The sequence below is a fragment of the Palaemon carinicauda genome, chromosome 30, assembly GCF_036898095.1.
Source record: "Palaemon carinicauda isolate YSFRI2023 chromosome 30, ASM3689809v2, whole genome shotgun sequence".
Classification (NCBI taxonomy): domain Eukaryota; kingdom Metazoa; phylum Arthropoda; class Malacostraca; order Decapoda; family Palaemonidae; genus Palaemon; species Palaemon carinicauda.
Genome location: NC_090754.1, coordinates 66073166 through 66087523, shown reverse-complemented (window position 1 = coordinate 66087523; position 14358 = coordinate 66073166). Strand labels below are relative to the sequence as shown.

The 14358-nt window shown below is 54.7% G+C and overlaps 1 long non-coding RNA gene across 2 annotated transcripts in view; it reads left to right on the top strand.

Moving 5' to 3' along the window:
- The window catches only part of LOC137623233 (uncharacterized), an 80976-nt gene that overhangs the window by 9316 nt on the left and 57302 nt on the right, over positions 1-14358 (top strand). For both annotated transcript variants that reach the window (XR_011040572.1, XR_011040571.1), the window contains exon 2: positions 4978-5079. This is a non-coding gene — a long non-coding RNA (uncharacterized lncRNA). The remainder of the gene's footprint in view (positions 1-4977; positions 5080-14358) is intronic.

Below are 14358 nucleotides of genomic sequence, written 5' to 3'. Positions count from 1 at the left end.
TACGGTACTCAGAAGCCCCCCAAGGCCAGCGTGGCTTTGCCCTGGTCCCAGGGGCTAAAGAGTGCCAGAGCCAGGGCCAATGCTTAACTCGCGATTCTCGCCTCCTCCAGTCGTTCCTCTGCCTGGAACAAACTCCTTCCACCTCCTCGTCTCCAGGAGAGGAGGTGTTTCGAGATCATGTGGGAGTCTAGCCTCGCTCTTCCCCTCAATCATTCGGTAGAAGAGCTCGCTAGGGGAGTTCCTCTTGAGAAGCTCTCCGCCCGGCAGGTGACATTCTCGGCGTCGGAGATCCTGAGCCATGAGAAGGTCGCGAAGTGCGCCATGCAGGCCACTTCGTGGCTGGATATCTGGCTAGGTTCTCTGGGCATCCTATTGCGCTCCGAGGATCTGTCTAAGGAGACCAATAGGAAGGCCCTGGAGACCTTGCTCCATCGAGTTCCTGGCACATCAGGTTACTAACCTTTGGGCCAACTCGGTGTTGAAGCGCCGTGATGCGGTGACCGAGAAGATTCACCCGAAGGTCCCCGCCGTGGATGTCTGCAGGCTCGGGCACGCTTCCCTCCTTGGGGGGAATCTGTTAGAGCCGCAGGACATGGAACACACAGCTGAGAGGTGGAGACAGTCTAGCCAGGACTCTCTCCTCCTCCAAAGGGCCCTTACATCTCGGCCCTACAAACCTCCAGCTCCTCAACAACAACTTCAGCAGCCTCGCAAGACACCAAAGCAGGCACCGGCAGCTAAGAAAATGGTGTCTAAGCCCCAGCCCTTTCCAGCCAAGGTCAAAAAGGGCGAGAAGTCCTCCAGGGGAGGCAAGACTCCTAGAGGGAGCGGCCGCGGCCGCAAACGCTAGGAGTGGCAGTCCCCCCGCGTGTCCACCTGTGGGGGGATGCCTTCAAAGTTGCGTGCACAGGTGGCAGCAACAAGGGGCCGATGCTTGGACGGTCTCTGTGACCGGCCAAGGCTATCGCGTCCCTTTCACGAGATCTCTACCTCCCCTGACAGCGAATCCAGTGTCGTTGAGCTCCTATGCCATGGGATCGGTAAAGGGGCTAGCCCTTCAGGCAGAAGTCAAGACCATGCTCAAGAAGGATGCTTTCCAGGAGGTCGTCGACGGCTCCCCAGGCTTCTTCAGTCGACTCTTTCTTGTAAAGAAGGCGTCTGGAGGCTGGAGACCTGTCATCGACCTCTCAGCTCTGAACAAGTTTGTCAAGCAAACTCTGTTCAGCGTGGAGACAGCGGACATGGTCAGACTTGCAGTGAGACCACAAGACTGCATGTGCACACTGGATCTAAAGGACGCGTACTTCCAGATCCCAATCCATCCGTCTTCCAGGAAGTACTTGAGATTCAGCCTAGACAGCAAGACCTACCAGTTCAAAGTGCTGTGCTTCGGTCTCTCCACGGCACCTCAGGTGTTCATCAGAGTGTTCACCCTGATTTCGTCTTGGGTGCACAGGAACGGCATCCGTCTCCTTCGTTATCTGGACGACTGGCTGATCCTAGCAGATTCGGAGTCGACCCTTCTTCGACACCGAGACAGGCTTCTGGGACTTTGCCAGGATCTGGGATCTTGGTAAATCTCGAGAAGTCCTCTCTGCAGCCGTCCCAACGACTGGTTTATCTAGGCATGCATGTTGTTAGAATCTCCACAAAGCCTTTCCATCAGACGACAGGATAGCAAGGCTGAGGAGGGTGGCGGAACCCTTCCTCAGGCGAGAAGAGCTTCCCGCCCAATCGTGGTTGCGTCTCTTAGGTCACCTGTCCTCCCTGGCTCGTCTGGTTTCAAACGGCCGTCTCAGGATGAGATCCCTGCAGTGGCGGCTCAAGTCTTGGTGGAATCAAGGATCCGATTCCCCGGACGTGCAGGTCCCGATAGGACCTTCGGAACGGGCGGACCTGCGGTGGTGGCTGGTCGACGAGAACTTGTAAAAGGGCGTAGATCTTCTCGTCCTTCCCTCGGAGTTGACACTGTTTTCGGACGCGTCAAAAGAAGGGTGGGCGGCGCACATTCTGAACCAGAGGACCTCAGGCCTTGGGTCAGAATCAGAAAAGTACATGCACATCAACCTGCTAGAGATGAAGGCCGTCTTTCTGGCTCTCCAACAGTTCCAACGGACCCTGGGGGTTCACTCCGTAGTGGTGATGAGCGACAACACCATAGTAGTGGCTTATATCAACAAGCAGGGAGGTACTTTTTTGCAGCAGCTATCCCATCTTGCAGTAGAGATTCTGAGGTGGACCGAAGTCCACTCGATAACACTATCAGCTCGCTTCATTCCTGGCAAGAGGAATGTGCTCGCCGACAGTCTGAGCAGGGCTTCGCAGATAGTGAGTACCAAGTGGTCTTTGGACCCTCAGATAGCCAACAAAGTTCTGACTTTGTGGGGTTCCCCGACCGTGGACCTGTTCGCGACAGCATTGAATTTCAAGCTGCCCCTGTACTGCTCCCCAGTCCCGGACCCCAAGGCACTCTGGCAAGAAGCTTTCCAACAACGGTGGGACAACATCGACGTATACGCCTTCCCACCGTTCTGTCTGATGAGAAGGGTGCTCGACAGGACCAGACTATCGGTCAACCTGTCGATGACTCTGATAGCTCCGCTATGGCATCATGCGGAATGGTTCCCGGACCTTCTGCAGCTCCTGACGGAGCTCCCGAGAGAGCTTCCTCCACGACACAAGCTACTTAGACAACCACACTGCAACATCTTTCACAAGGCTGTGGCCTCGCTTCGGCTTCACGCCTGGAGACTGTCCAGCGTCTCCTTACGGAGAAGGGCTTTTCTCAACAGGTTGCGGAGAGAATGTCTCAGCACCTGTGAAAGTCCTCTGAGGGAGTCTACCAGGCAAAGTGGAGAGTCTTCTGTGGTTGGTGTCGTGGGAGGGGTATCTCTTCACTCGATGCTACTATTCCAGCAATAGCGGAGTTCCTCGTGTATCTGCGGAAGGAAATGCGCCTTTCGGTCTCAGCGGTGAAAGGCTATCGCTCAGCCTTAAGCTTGGCTTTTAGGCTGAAAGGAGTGGACATTTCTTCCTCGCTGGAACTTTCTCTACTCATACGTAGCTATGAGCTTACCTGCCCTCAGCCGGAAGTGAAACCTCCTCCTTGGAAAGTGGTTCGGGTTCTCGGGGCTCTTAAGAGGCCTCCCTTCGAACCATTACGCCAGGCCTCTGATCGCTGCCTGTCTTGGAAGACGGCTTTCCTGCTCGCTTTGGACTCTGCCAAGCGAGTTAGTGAACTTCATGGTCTCTCGTACGACATCGCCCATTCAAGGGGATGGGGGGGGGGGGGAGGTAACGTTCAGGTTCGTTCCTGAGTTTGTTGCCAAGACTCAGAATCCTGGAGTGCCGGATCCACGATTCAACTCTTTCAGGATCGTGAGTCTCCGTTCTGTAACAAGCGACCCAGACCAGCTGCTACTATGTCCAGTGAGGAGTCTGAGGTATTACGTGAAGAGAACAGCTGTAGTTCGTCCTCAAGTGCGAGCGTTGTTTGTTAGCACAGGCAGGACGAAGAGGAGGGTCACCAAGAATACCATCTCGGCTTGGATTCGAAGGATTATCCATCACGCCTTGAATCCAGACCCTCCTCCGTCACGTCGCCCTAGGGCACACGATGTCGGGCATTGCTACGTCCCTGGCCTTCAAGAGAAACTTCTCTGTGACGCAGGTGCTTCAAGCTGGGGTCTGGAAGCGTCGGACGACCTTCACAGCCCATTACCTGCAGGACGTGACCCACAGGAGCCTCGATAAGTTTTCTATTGGCCCTGTGGTGGCTGAACAGCTGGTCTAACCTCAGGCTCCTTTATGGACTAGTAGCAGTAGGTTGAGGGCATTTTTACCCGGTTTTAGTCTGCGTGAATGAAAGAGTATGTCTGACCTTTCTTTCTTCATCCTCCCCTCTCTTGGGGAAGCAGCATCCTGGTCTCCGCATAGCTGACCTCAACCTCTGCAGGTAACCCATGCTTCCTTGTGCTCCTAGTATTAAGTTTAATACTGTCGCGTCCCCCATACCCTGACGAGGTGGTATTGGGAACGTCCTATCCTGGATTCCTATCTAAAGGTCTCAAGGTTAACTTCATAGGACGAGTCACGCTCTTTCCGCCACACACAACTTATGTAGGCCACACGTTCCTCGCGAAGCAAGGAACTTGTGAGGTGCAGTGGCTCTTTTTCCCAAGTGCTACTCACTGGGAGGCGGAGCCCCCGGGTAAAAGCCAAAGTCAGTAAGGCTGCGGACTTTCCACCCTTCCTAAGGGGTAAGTCACCCAATGTAAATAGCTTAGTTTGTATTACGGTTACGGAACAAATGACAAATTCGAAGATAATTTGTATTTTTCCTAACCACACAAACCTTAGCTATTTACACATATTTGCCCGCCAGCCCTGTCCCCCAAGTCAAGTCCTACCTCTAAGTGAAGTGAAGCAAATCACCGGTGTGGGGGGGGGGGTGGGTAGCAAGCTACCCCTTCCCCTACCCCCGCTAACTAACGCGGGGGTAGTTAACCCTCGTTAAAAACTATTGGCTCGTCATTTCAGCTACGCCGAAAGTAAACCCAATGTAAATAGCTAAGGTTTGTATGGTTAGGAAAAATACAAATCATCTCCGAATTTGTCATTTTACTAACAAATTTTTCGTACAGTAGTTTATTTAACAAGACATCAAAATTACTAAGTAAATACAATAGGATCAATTCCAACTCATCCTAGATTAAGCTTCCCTTAGGTAATAGATATATAGAAATGTTGGCCCGAAATTAATATATCATATTACTTTACAGTATTACTTTTATTTTATGAAATTTAAAGTTTGGTTGGAATATTAATTTAGTGTAAGATTTTTTTTTTCATGCTTTCCATATAAATGGACTGAAGTGTCTTATTTTACATATTTCTAACCATAGGGATGTTGTATGCATGTATATACTGTTTTACTGTATATGCTTTTTCATATTTTAACCAAAAAAATTGTTTCAGCGTAAAGGAAGATCCGAAAATGGTTCAAACGTATTGCCGATTCTTGTAATTTTAGGCAAATGAGGACTTGAAGTGTGGAGAGAAATGAGGCAACTCTGGAAGGTATGTTTATGATAAGTCCAGATTATTATTTCAGTTTATGTATAGACAGAATAATGCAGAATGATAAGTAGTGATTAATTGCTGAAGGACTATAATGTGTTCCTACACGAATACAAACCATGGGAGTATGACTTCAGCTAAGCTGTAACTTCCCTTTAAACTTTCAACGAGGTAAACGTAGTTGCTTGTTTGGGGGCAGGTAGGCCCCACCCCGACAGTAGTGATTTGCTTTTCGGCATCTTTATTTGGGTGTTTTAATCTTTTTCTTTTTCTTTCATATTGAATAAATGCTCTGGTAGGCAGGCATGTTCAAGGGTTAATAATGGAAGAACTCAAGGATATGCAGTGTTTCCTGATAACTGTAATTGTGAGACAATTTTCTGTGTTACTTGCTGGCATCCAACATGCCTTTGTTCCGTAACTGGAATACAAACCACGCTATTTAATAGGGGTATTACTTTCGGCATAGCTGAAATGACGAGCCATTAATTTTTAACGAGGGATTACTACCCACACCGCAAGTTAGCGGGGTTAGAGGAGGGTAGCTTGCTACCCCCCCCCCTCTCTCTCACACACCTGTACTTGAGCTCACTTTGCTCTTGGCTCGGATGGTAGTCGGACGTGTCCACTATCATTCTCGCCGTCATTTGGCAGCCATTAATGATTTTGTCTTTCTCTTTTTCTAGTTCTGTTTGTGAAGGTCGCCTCAGCGATCATGCGCACCTGCCCTGGGTTTCCCGACCGCCCCTGTGGAACATTCATGTTGGCGGTCGAGACTGATTCTCGCACCTTTTGTCCTTCTTGTAGAGGCCAACGGTGTGATAGCAACAACAGGTGTAGGGAGTGGTTTACCTCCCAGTGGGAGAGGTTTTCGCGACGAAGGAAGAAGGCCAAACGGGATATTTCTCCTTCGAAGGTTTCTTGGAAAGGAGGAAAACCCAAGGCCTCTTCTTCCGTTGCCCAAACCTCCTCCGAAGTTCCCACTTGGTCGGTCTCTTTCGAGAGACCGTTGAGTGGTAGCGTAGACTGATGTACTGTTTACCAACCTCGGGGCTTGAGAGATGACGTTGCTTTCCCTAGCGAAGCAGCTCCACCTCTCTCCCCTAGGGAGGATGTCACTAACCCCCCTTTTTCAGCTTTGGTCTTCCTTGGGGCTTACGGGTTTGCCCTCTAAGGAGGTTTTGCTTAACTACATCTAATTGGGTGCCGCTGTCAAGCAATCGCCGTCACCGGCAGAGATTGATCCTCTTGTCTCTTGTCGACGTCGGGGTGTCAGAGGTATCCAATGCGGTATCTCCCATCACCTCTGCCTCTTCAAACCCTACGGTAGCTGAGGGCTTAGTTTCTCCCGTCTCTGTTCAACCTACGAGGGAGAAACTAAGTCCATCGTTAGCCTCTCCTGCTGGCGTTTCTCTCCCTTGGGGGAGTTCACTTAGAGACTCCTCTTCGGAGGACTGCAGAAGGTCAGCTTGCTGATCCAATGGCCCCCAGAGGGCGCATTCTTCGGACGGCTTGCCTTCCTATTCGCCAAAGAGGCCTTCCTTCACCTGCGGTGAGGAGTTGCCTCTTTGGTTCATCACTTTCGTTGCAGAATTATAGTACTGCAGAGGAGACTCGAGACCAATTACCCATCACTGTTCCTGGACCTTTCTGCAGATCGTTCGCGATCTCCGGACGACCTTCCACCCGACAGACCTGCTGACCTGCCGTCACCTTTTATACATAAGCCTAACAAGGCTTCACCCGAGCACGCTAATGTGGGCCAACCAGATACGCTCTATGGGCCAACGAAACCTGACGAGTGCTCTTTAGTAGCTCGTTAGGCCCCGTCTCTATACCCTAACACAGGGCATCGAGGGCGTATGGGCTAACACGAGCATACCTCCTAACAGGAGAATAGCTCCATCACGTGCTATGCACGCCCTCGTGCACATACGCGCCCACGTTCTCCTGCGCGCCAGGTCTTGCCTGAGCCTAAGCGCAAACATTCCCCTACGCGCCCGTGCTCGCGCCTAAGCGCAAACATTCCCCTACGCGCCCGTGCCCGCGCCCAGCTACGCGCCAACTCTCACCTGCGCGCCATCAACCTCCTGCTCGCCAGCACTCCCCTGTTTGCCGCGCGCCAGCGCTCTTCTGCTCGCCATCGGTCTCCTGCCCGCACGCAAATGCGCCCAACAGCTAACTCTCCTGCGCACCAACGATCTACTGATCTGGGCGCTGCTGGGAAATCAACAAAGCTGTCTTCTCCTACGTGCCAACTAGTACCATCGCGCCAGCTTTGTGCCGCTTGCATCCGCGAGGATATATGCGCGCCCCGCCCGCACTCGCCTATCCTCTCCAAAGGATTCGCGCCAACGTTCTATTGCGTGCCCACGGCCTCACATGTTTCAACTGCGCGCCCGCATGCTAGGGATCTTTCTCCTGCGCGCGCGCCCTACGGCTGGTATAGGTAAGCGCAAACTCTCGCCCGTGGGCCCGCGCACTCAACGCGTTGATCCTGCGCGCTAGCACACGCGAATACTCTCCCGCGCGCACGCGCCAACAGTCTTCCGCACGTGTGCTTGCGCACCAACAGTCTCGCCCACTGACAGTCTCGCCCACTGACAGTCTCGCCCACTGACAGTCTCGCCCACTGACAGTCTCGCCCACTGACAGTCTCGCCCACTGACAGTCTCGCCCACTGACAGTCTCGCCCACTGACAGTCTCGCCCACTGACAGTCTCGCCCACTGACAGTCTCGCCCACAGTCTCCTGTGCGCGCCAGCAGTCTCCCGCGCGCGAGCCCCGGTGTCCTCCCGCGCGCGAGCCCCGGTGTCCTCCCGCGCGCGAGCCCCGGTGTCCTCCCGCGCGCGAGCCCCGGTGTCCTCCCGCGCGCGAGCCCCGGTGTCCTCCCGCGCGCGAGCCCCGGTGTCCTCCCGCGCGCGAGCCCCGGTGTCCTCCCGCGCGCGAGCCCCGGTGTCCTCCCGCGCGCGAGCCCCGGTGTCCTCCCGCGCGCGAGCCCCGGTGTCCTCCCGCGCGCGAGCCCCGGTGTCCTCCCGCGCGCGAGCCCCGGTGTCCTCCCGCGCGCGAGCCCCGGTGTCCTCCCGCGCGCGAGCCCCGGTGTCCTCCCGCGCGCGAGCCCCGGTGTCCTCCCGCGCGCGAGCCCCGGTGTCCTCCCGCGCGCGAGCCCCGGTGTCCTCCCGCGCGCGAGCCCCGCTGTCCTCCCGCGCGCGAGCCCCGCTGTCCTCCCGCGCGCGAGCCCCGCTGTCCTCCCGCCGGCGAGCCCCGCTGTCCTCCCGCCGGCGAGCCCCGCTGTCCTCCCGCCGGCGAGCCCCGCTGTCCTCCCGCCGGCGAGCCCCGCTGTCCTCTTGCCGGCGAGCCCCGCTGTCCTCCCGCGCGCGAGCCCCGCTGTCCTCCCGCGCGCGAGCCCCGCTGTCCTCCCGCGCGCGAGCCCCGCTGTCCTCCCGCGCGCGAGCCCCGGTGTCCTCCCGCGCGCGAGCCCCGGTGTCCTCCCGCGCGCGAGCCCCGGTGTCCTCCCGCGCGCGAGCCCCGGTGTCCTCCCGCGCGCGAGCCCCGGTGTCCTCCCGCGCGCGAGCCCCGGTGTCCTCCCGCGCGCGAGCCCCGGTGTCCTCCCGCGCGCGAGCCCCGCTGTCCTCCCGCGCGCGAGCCCCGGTGTCCTCCCGCCGGCGAGCCCCGCTGTCCTCCCGCGCGCGAGCCCCGGTGTCCTCCCGCGCGCGAGCCCCGGTGTCCTCCCGCGCGCGAGCCCCGCTGTCCTCCCGCCGGCGAGCCCCGCTGTCCTCCCGCCGGCGAGCCCCGCTGTCCTCCCGCCGGCGAGCCCCGCTGTCCTCCCGCCGGCGAGCCCCGCTGTCCTCCCGCCGGCGAGCCCCGCTGTCCTCCCGCCGGCGAGCCCCGCTGTCCTCCCGCCGGCGAGCCCCGCTGTCCTCCCGCCGGCGAGCCCCGCTGTCCTCCCGCCGGCGAGCCCCGCTGTCCTCCCGCCGGCGAGCCCCGCTGTCCTCCCGCCGGCGAGCCCCGCTGTCCTCCCGCCGGCGAGCCCCGCTGTCCTCCCGCCGGCGAGCCCCGCTGTCCTCCCGCCGGCGAGCCCCGCTGTCCTCCCGCCGGCGAGCCCCGCTGTCCTCCCGCCGGCGAGCCCCGCTGTCCTCCCGCCGGCGAGCCCCGCTGTCCTCCCGCCGGCGAGCCCCGCTGTCCTCCCGCCGGCGAGCCCCGCTGTCCACCGCGCATTGTGGGAGAAAGGAAACATCTAGAAGGGTCCAGGATCCCAAAGCCATCACGGGTGAACCCACCAATGATGAGGACTCCTCCTAGGGATCCTTCAATTCCTGTCCCTACAAAGGGTATGTCTGATAGCGCATCTGTCAGCCAACAGCCCTGGTTCGGTGCACTGATCAGAGCCGTAACGCAGGCTTTCAAGCCTGTCTTCTCTAAATTAGGGCACAGATCCATGGCTGCTTCTACCCCTTTAAAGAGAAAAAGAGGAGTTCTAGACGGGGTAACTTCCCCAAGGGCGAAACTGACTCCACGCAGACCTTCGAGGCAGGTTCCTTCTTTTCCCCAGACTGCCTCTCCTTCCCTTTCGGACGAAGATTTCCCGTCCCCAGGGGAATCTCGCGAGGAGAGACTTTCCCCCATCGCACCAATGGGGGAAACCTCTCCTCGCGCCGAGGTGTCTATTCAATCGGGGATTGAAAGGAACATGCCACCCTTGTCAATGTTGGAGTCCTACATCCTTCCCAGGATGGAATCTAAGGACTCCAAAACATTGCCGAAGTCCTCTATTAGGACTAGGATGGAGCCAGCTAGCCACTCAAGGAATGTCCGCAACTCTCCCCAAGAAGAGCCTTTGGGGACAGAAGGAGACTTCGCTGCAAGTCCTACAACAGGAGGAGACCAGCAAGAGTCAGAACATGCGTTTTGGCAAGTTCTGACTCTAATGAGGGCTCTCAACGGGTTTTCTGACCCAGAGATCCCTCCTCGGGAGGGTAAGGACACGGTCTTGGACCGTGTCTTTGGTACTCAGAAACCCTCCAAGACCAGTGCAGCACTGCCCTTGTCTTAAGGGGTTAAGAGTACCAGGGACAAGATCTCTCTACAACTCTCCAAGATGTCCTCCTCCAACCATTCCATTGCCACTAACAAGCTCCTCCCACCTCCTCGCATACAGCAGAGGAGGTACTTCGAGATCCTTGAGGAGCCTTGTTTAGCTCCTCCTCTTCACCAGTCACTGGAAGAGCTTACCAGGGAAGTCCCTCTTGAGAGACTCTCCAACCGGCAGGTCTCGTTCTCAGCAGCTGAGATCCTCAACCAGGAGAAAGTTGCAAAGTGTGCTATGCAAGCCACTTCGTGGCTCGATATCTGGTTGGGGACCTTAGGTATCCTGATACTTTCTGAGGACTTCTCCAAAGAACGTACCAGGAAAGCTATGGAAACCTTCCTTCTCTCAGGAATTCGCACGATCAAGTTTCTGGCCCACCAAGTCTCGAACTTGTGGGCAAATACCATTGTGAAATGTCGGGATGTAGTAGCTGAGAGATTCCATCAGAAGGTCCCTAGCATCAAGATCAATAGGCTCAGACATTCCTCTCTAAAGGGATCCATCTTGTTCGAGCTTATGGATGTGGAACATGCTGCTGAGAGGTGGTGGAAGTCTCATCAAGACTCCCTTCTTCATAAGGCTTTAACATCCAAGCCCTATAAGCCTCCAGCACTACAGCAGTTCCGTCCAGTCAAGATCACTAAGACAACAACAGCAGCAAAGACCTTGGTGTCTAAGCCCTTTCCTATCAAAGAAAGGAAAGGCAAAAAGTCCTCCAGGGGAGGCAAGAATCCTAGAGGGAGCAGCTGAGGCCGCAAACGCTAGGATAGGCAGTCCCCCTGCATGTCCACCAGTGGGGGGATGCTTACAAAGTTGCTCAAACATGTGGAAGCAACTCGGGGCCGATTCCTGGACAATCTCCGTGATCAGTCTAGGATATCGTGTCCCGTTCATAACATCTCTACCTCCCCTGACGACGAATCCAGTGTCATTGAACTCCCTTGCCATGGGATCGGCAAGGGGGCAAGCCCTTCGGTCAGAAGTCCAGACCCTGTTTAAGAAGGGCGCTCTCCATGAGGTCCTCGACGGATCTCCAGGCTTCTTCAGTCGACTCTTTCTTGTAAAGAAGGCGTATGGAGGCTGGAGACCAGTCATCGACCTCTCAGCTCTGAACAAGTTTGTCAAACAAACTCCGTTCAGCATGGAGACGGCGGACACGGTCAGACTAGCAGTAAGACCGCAAGACTTCATGTGCACACTGGACCTAAAGGACGCGTACTTCCAGATCCTAGTCTGTCCGTCTTCAAGGAAGTACTTAAGATTCAGCCTAGACAACAGAAAGTACCAGTTCAAGGTGCTGTGCTTCGGTCTCTCCACAGCACCACAAGTCTTCACCAGAGTGGTCACTCTAGTATCATCTTGGGCACACAGGATTGGCATCCGTCTCCTCTGCTATCTGGACGACTGGTTAATCCTAGCAGACTTGGTGTCAACCCTTCTTCAACACCGAGACAAACTTCTGAGACTTTGCCAAGATATGGGGATTATGGTAAATCTCGAGAAGTCTTCACTGCTTCCCACTCAAAGATTGGTATACCTAGGCATGATTATAGACACCAATCTCCACAAAGACTTCCCATCAGACGACAGGATAGCAAGGCTGAGGAGGGTCGCAAGACCTTTTCTCAGATGAGAAGAACTTCCAGCCCAATCATGGTTATGTCTCCTCGGTCACCTTCCATCGCTGGCCTGTCTAGTTCCCAATGGTCGCCTCAGGATGAGATCCCTCCAGTGGAATCAAGCGTACGAATCCCCTGACATCCAGATCTCCATGGGACCTGCGGAATTGACGGATCTCCAGTGGTGGGTGGCAAACGAGAACCTATGAAAAGGAGTGGACCTTCTCATCCTCCCCCGGATTTGATGCTGTTTTCAGACGCTTCAAAAAAAGGGTGGGGGCCCCACGTGCTGCACCACACGACCTCAGGCATCTGGTCAGAGTCAGAAAAGTACCGCCACATAAATCTCGTAGAAATGAAGGTCGACTTTCTGGCCCTTCCACAGTTCCAACAGTACCTGGCAAGTCACTCTGTGGTGGTGATGAGCGACAACACGAGAGTAGTGGCCTACATCAACAAACAAGGAGGTACTTTTTCGCAGCAACTATCCCATCTAGCAGTAGAGATACTGAGATCGGCCGAAATCCACTCGATACCACTATCGGCACGCTTCATTCCGGGCAAAAGGAATGTGCTCGCCTACAACCTGAGAAGAGCATCTCAGATAGTGAGTATCGAGTGGTCTTTGGATCATCTAGTAGCCAACAAAGTCCTGACTTTGTGGGGTTCTCCGACTGTGGACCTTTTCGCAACGGCCCTGAACTTCAGGCTCCCGCTGTACTGTTCCCCAGTCCCAGACCCCAAGGCTCTCTGGCAAGATGCTTTCCAACAACGGTGGGACAACATCGACGTTTACGCTTTTCCCCCGTTCTGTCTGATGAGGAGGGTACTCAACAAGACCAGAACATCGGTCAATCTTTCATTGACCCTCATAGCTCTGCTATGGCATCACGCGGAGTGGTTCCTGGACCTTCTGGAACTCCTAACGGAGCCACCATGAGAACTCCCTCCACGACACAATCTACTCAAACAACCACATGCCAACATCTTCCACAAAGCCGTAGGTTCACTACGGCTTCACACCTGGAGACTATCCAGCATCTCCTCTCTGAGAGAGGATTTTCGCAACAAGTTGCGATCAGGATGTCTGGACACCTGTGAAAGTCTTCGGCAGCAGTCTACCAGGTAAAGTGGAAAGTCTTCCGTGGTTGGTGTCGTGGAAGAGGTATCTCTCCACTCGATGCCACTATTCCAACAATAGCAGAGTTCCTCATGTATTTGCGTGAAGAAATGCGCCTTTCAGTCTCGGCAGTGAAAGGCTATCGCTCAGCCTTAAGTCTAGCCTTCAGACTGAAAGGAATGGACATTTTCTCATCGCTAGAACTTTCTCTACTCATACATAGTTATAACCTTACCTGCCCTCAGTCGGAAGTGAGACCTCCCCCATGGAACGTGGTTCGAGTTCTCAGGTCTCTTATGAGACCTCCCTATGAACCATTACGTCAGGCATCAGATCGCCACCTAACCTGGAAGACGGTATTCCTGCTAGCTTTGGCCTTGGCCAAGCGAGTCAGCGAACTTCATGGTCTCTCGTATGACATTGCCCATTGAAGGGGATGGGGGGAGGTAACGTTCAGCTTCGTCACTGAGTTTATTGCTAAGACTCAGAATCCAGGAGTAGCGGATCCTCGATTCGACTCCTTCCGGATTACTAGTCTCCGTACTGTAACAGATGACCCAGACTATCTCTTACTAGGCCCAGTAAGGAGCTTGAGGCTGTACCTCAAAAGAACAGCTGCAGCCCACCCTCGTGTGCCAGCACTATTCGTCAGCACAGGAAGGACTAAGAGGAGGGTCACCAAGAACACCATCTCTGCATGGATTCACAGGGTCATTGGCCTGGCTCTCTATCCAGACCCTCCTCCGTCACGTCGCCCCAGAGGACATGATGTCGGGCATAGCTACGTCCCTGGCCTTCAAAAGAAACATCAAACAACATTCACATCCCACTACCTGCAAGACGTGACCCACAGGAGACTCAATACGTTCGCTATCGGTCCTGTAGTGGCTGCACAACAGCTGGTTTAAAACCTCAATCTCCTTATTGGACAAGTAGCAGAAGGTTGAAGGCATTGTTATGCGGTTTTAGTCTGCATGAATGAAAAGGTTTGACTGGCCCTTATTCTTTTCTTCATCATCCCCTCTCTTGGGAAAAGCAGCATCCTGGGTTCTCTGCATAGCTGACCTCAAACCACTGCAGGTAACCATGCGCCCATGTGTTCCTAGTATTAATATTAATACTGTTACGTCCCCATACCCTGACGAGGTGGTATTGGGAAAGTCCTAGTCTACAAGTTCTACAAGTTTCCATCTAAAGAACTTCAGAACAACTTTCTAGGACTAGTCACACTTCATACCTTCACACACACAGCTTGCGTAGGCTGCAGACTTTGCGTAGCAAGGTTCTAGCGAGGTGCTTTCACACTCAAATAAGGAGCTCCCGGGCAAAGCCAAAAGCCAAACTGGCTGGGACGTCCACCCTTCCTAATGATTGAGTCACCCCTATTAAATAGCGTGGTTTGTATTCCAGTTACGGAACAAATGACATATTCGTAGATAATTTATATTTTT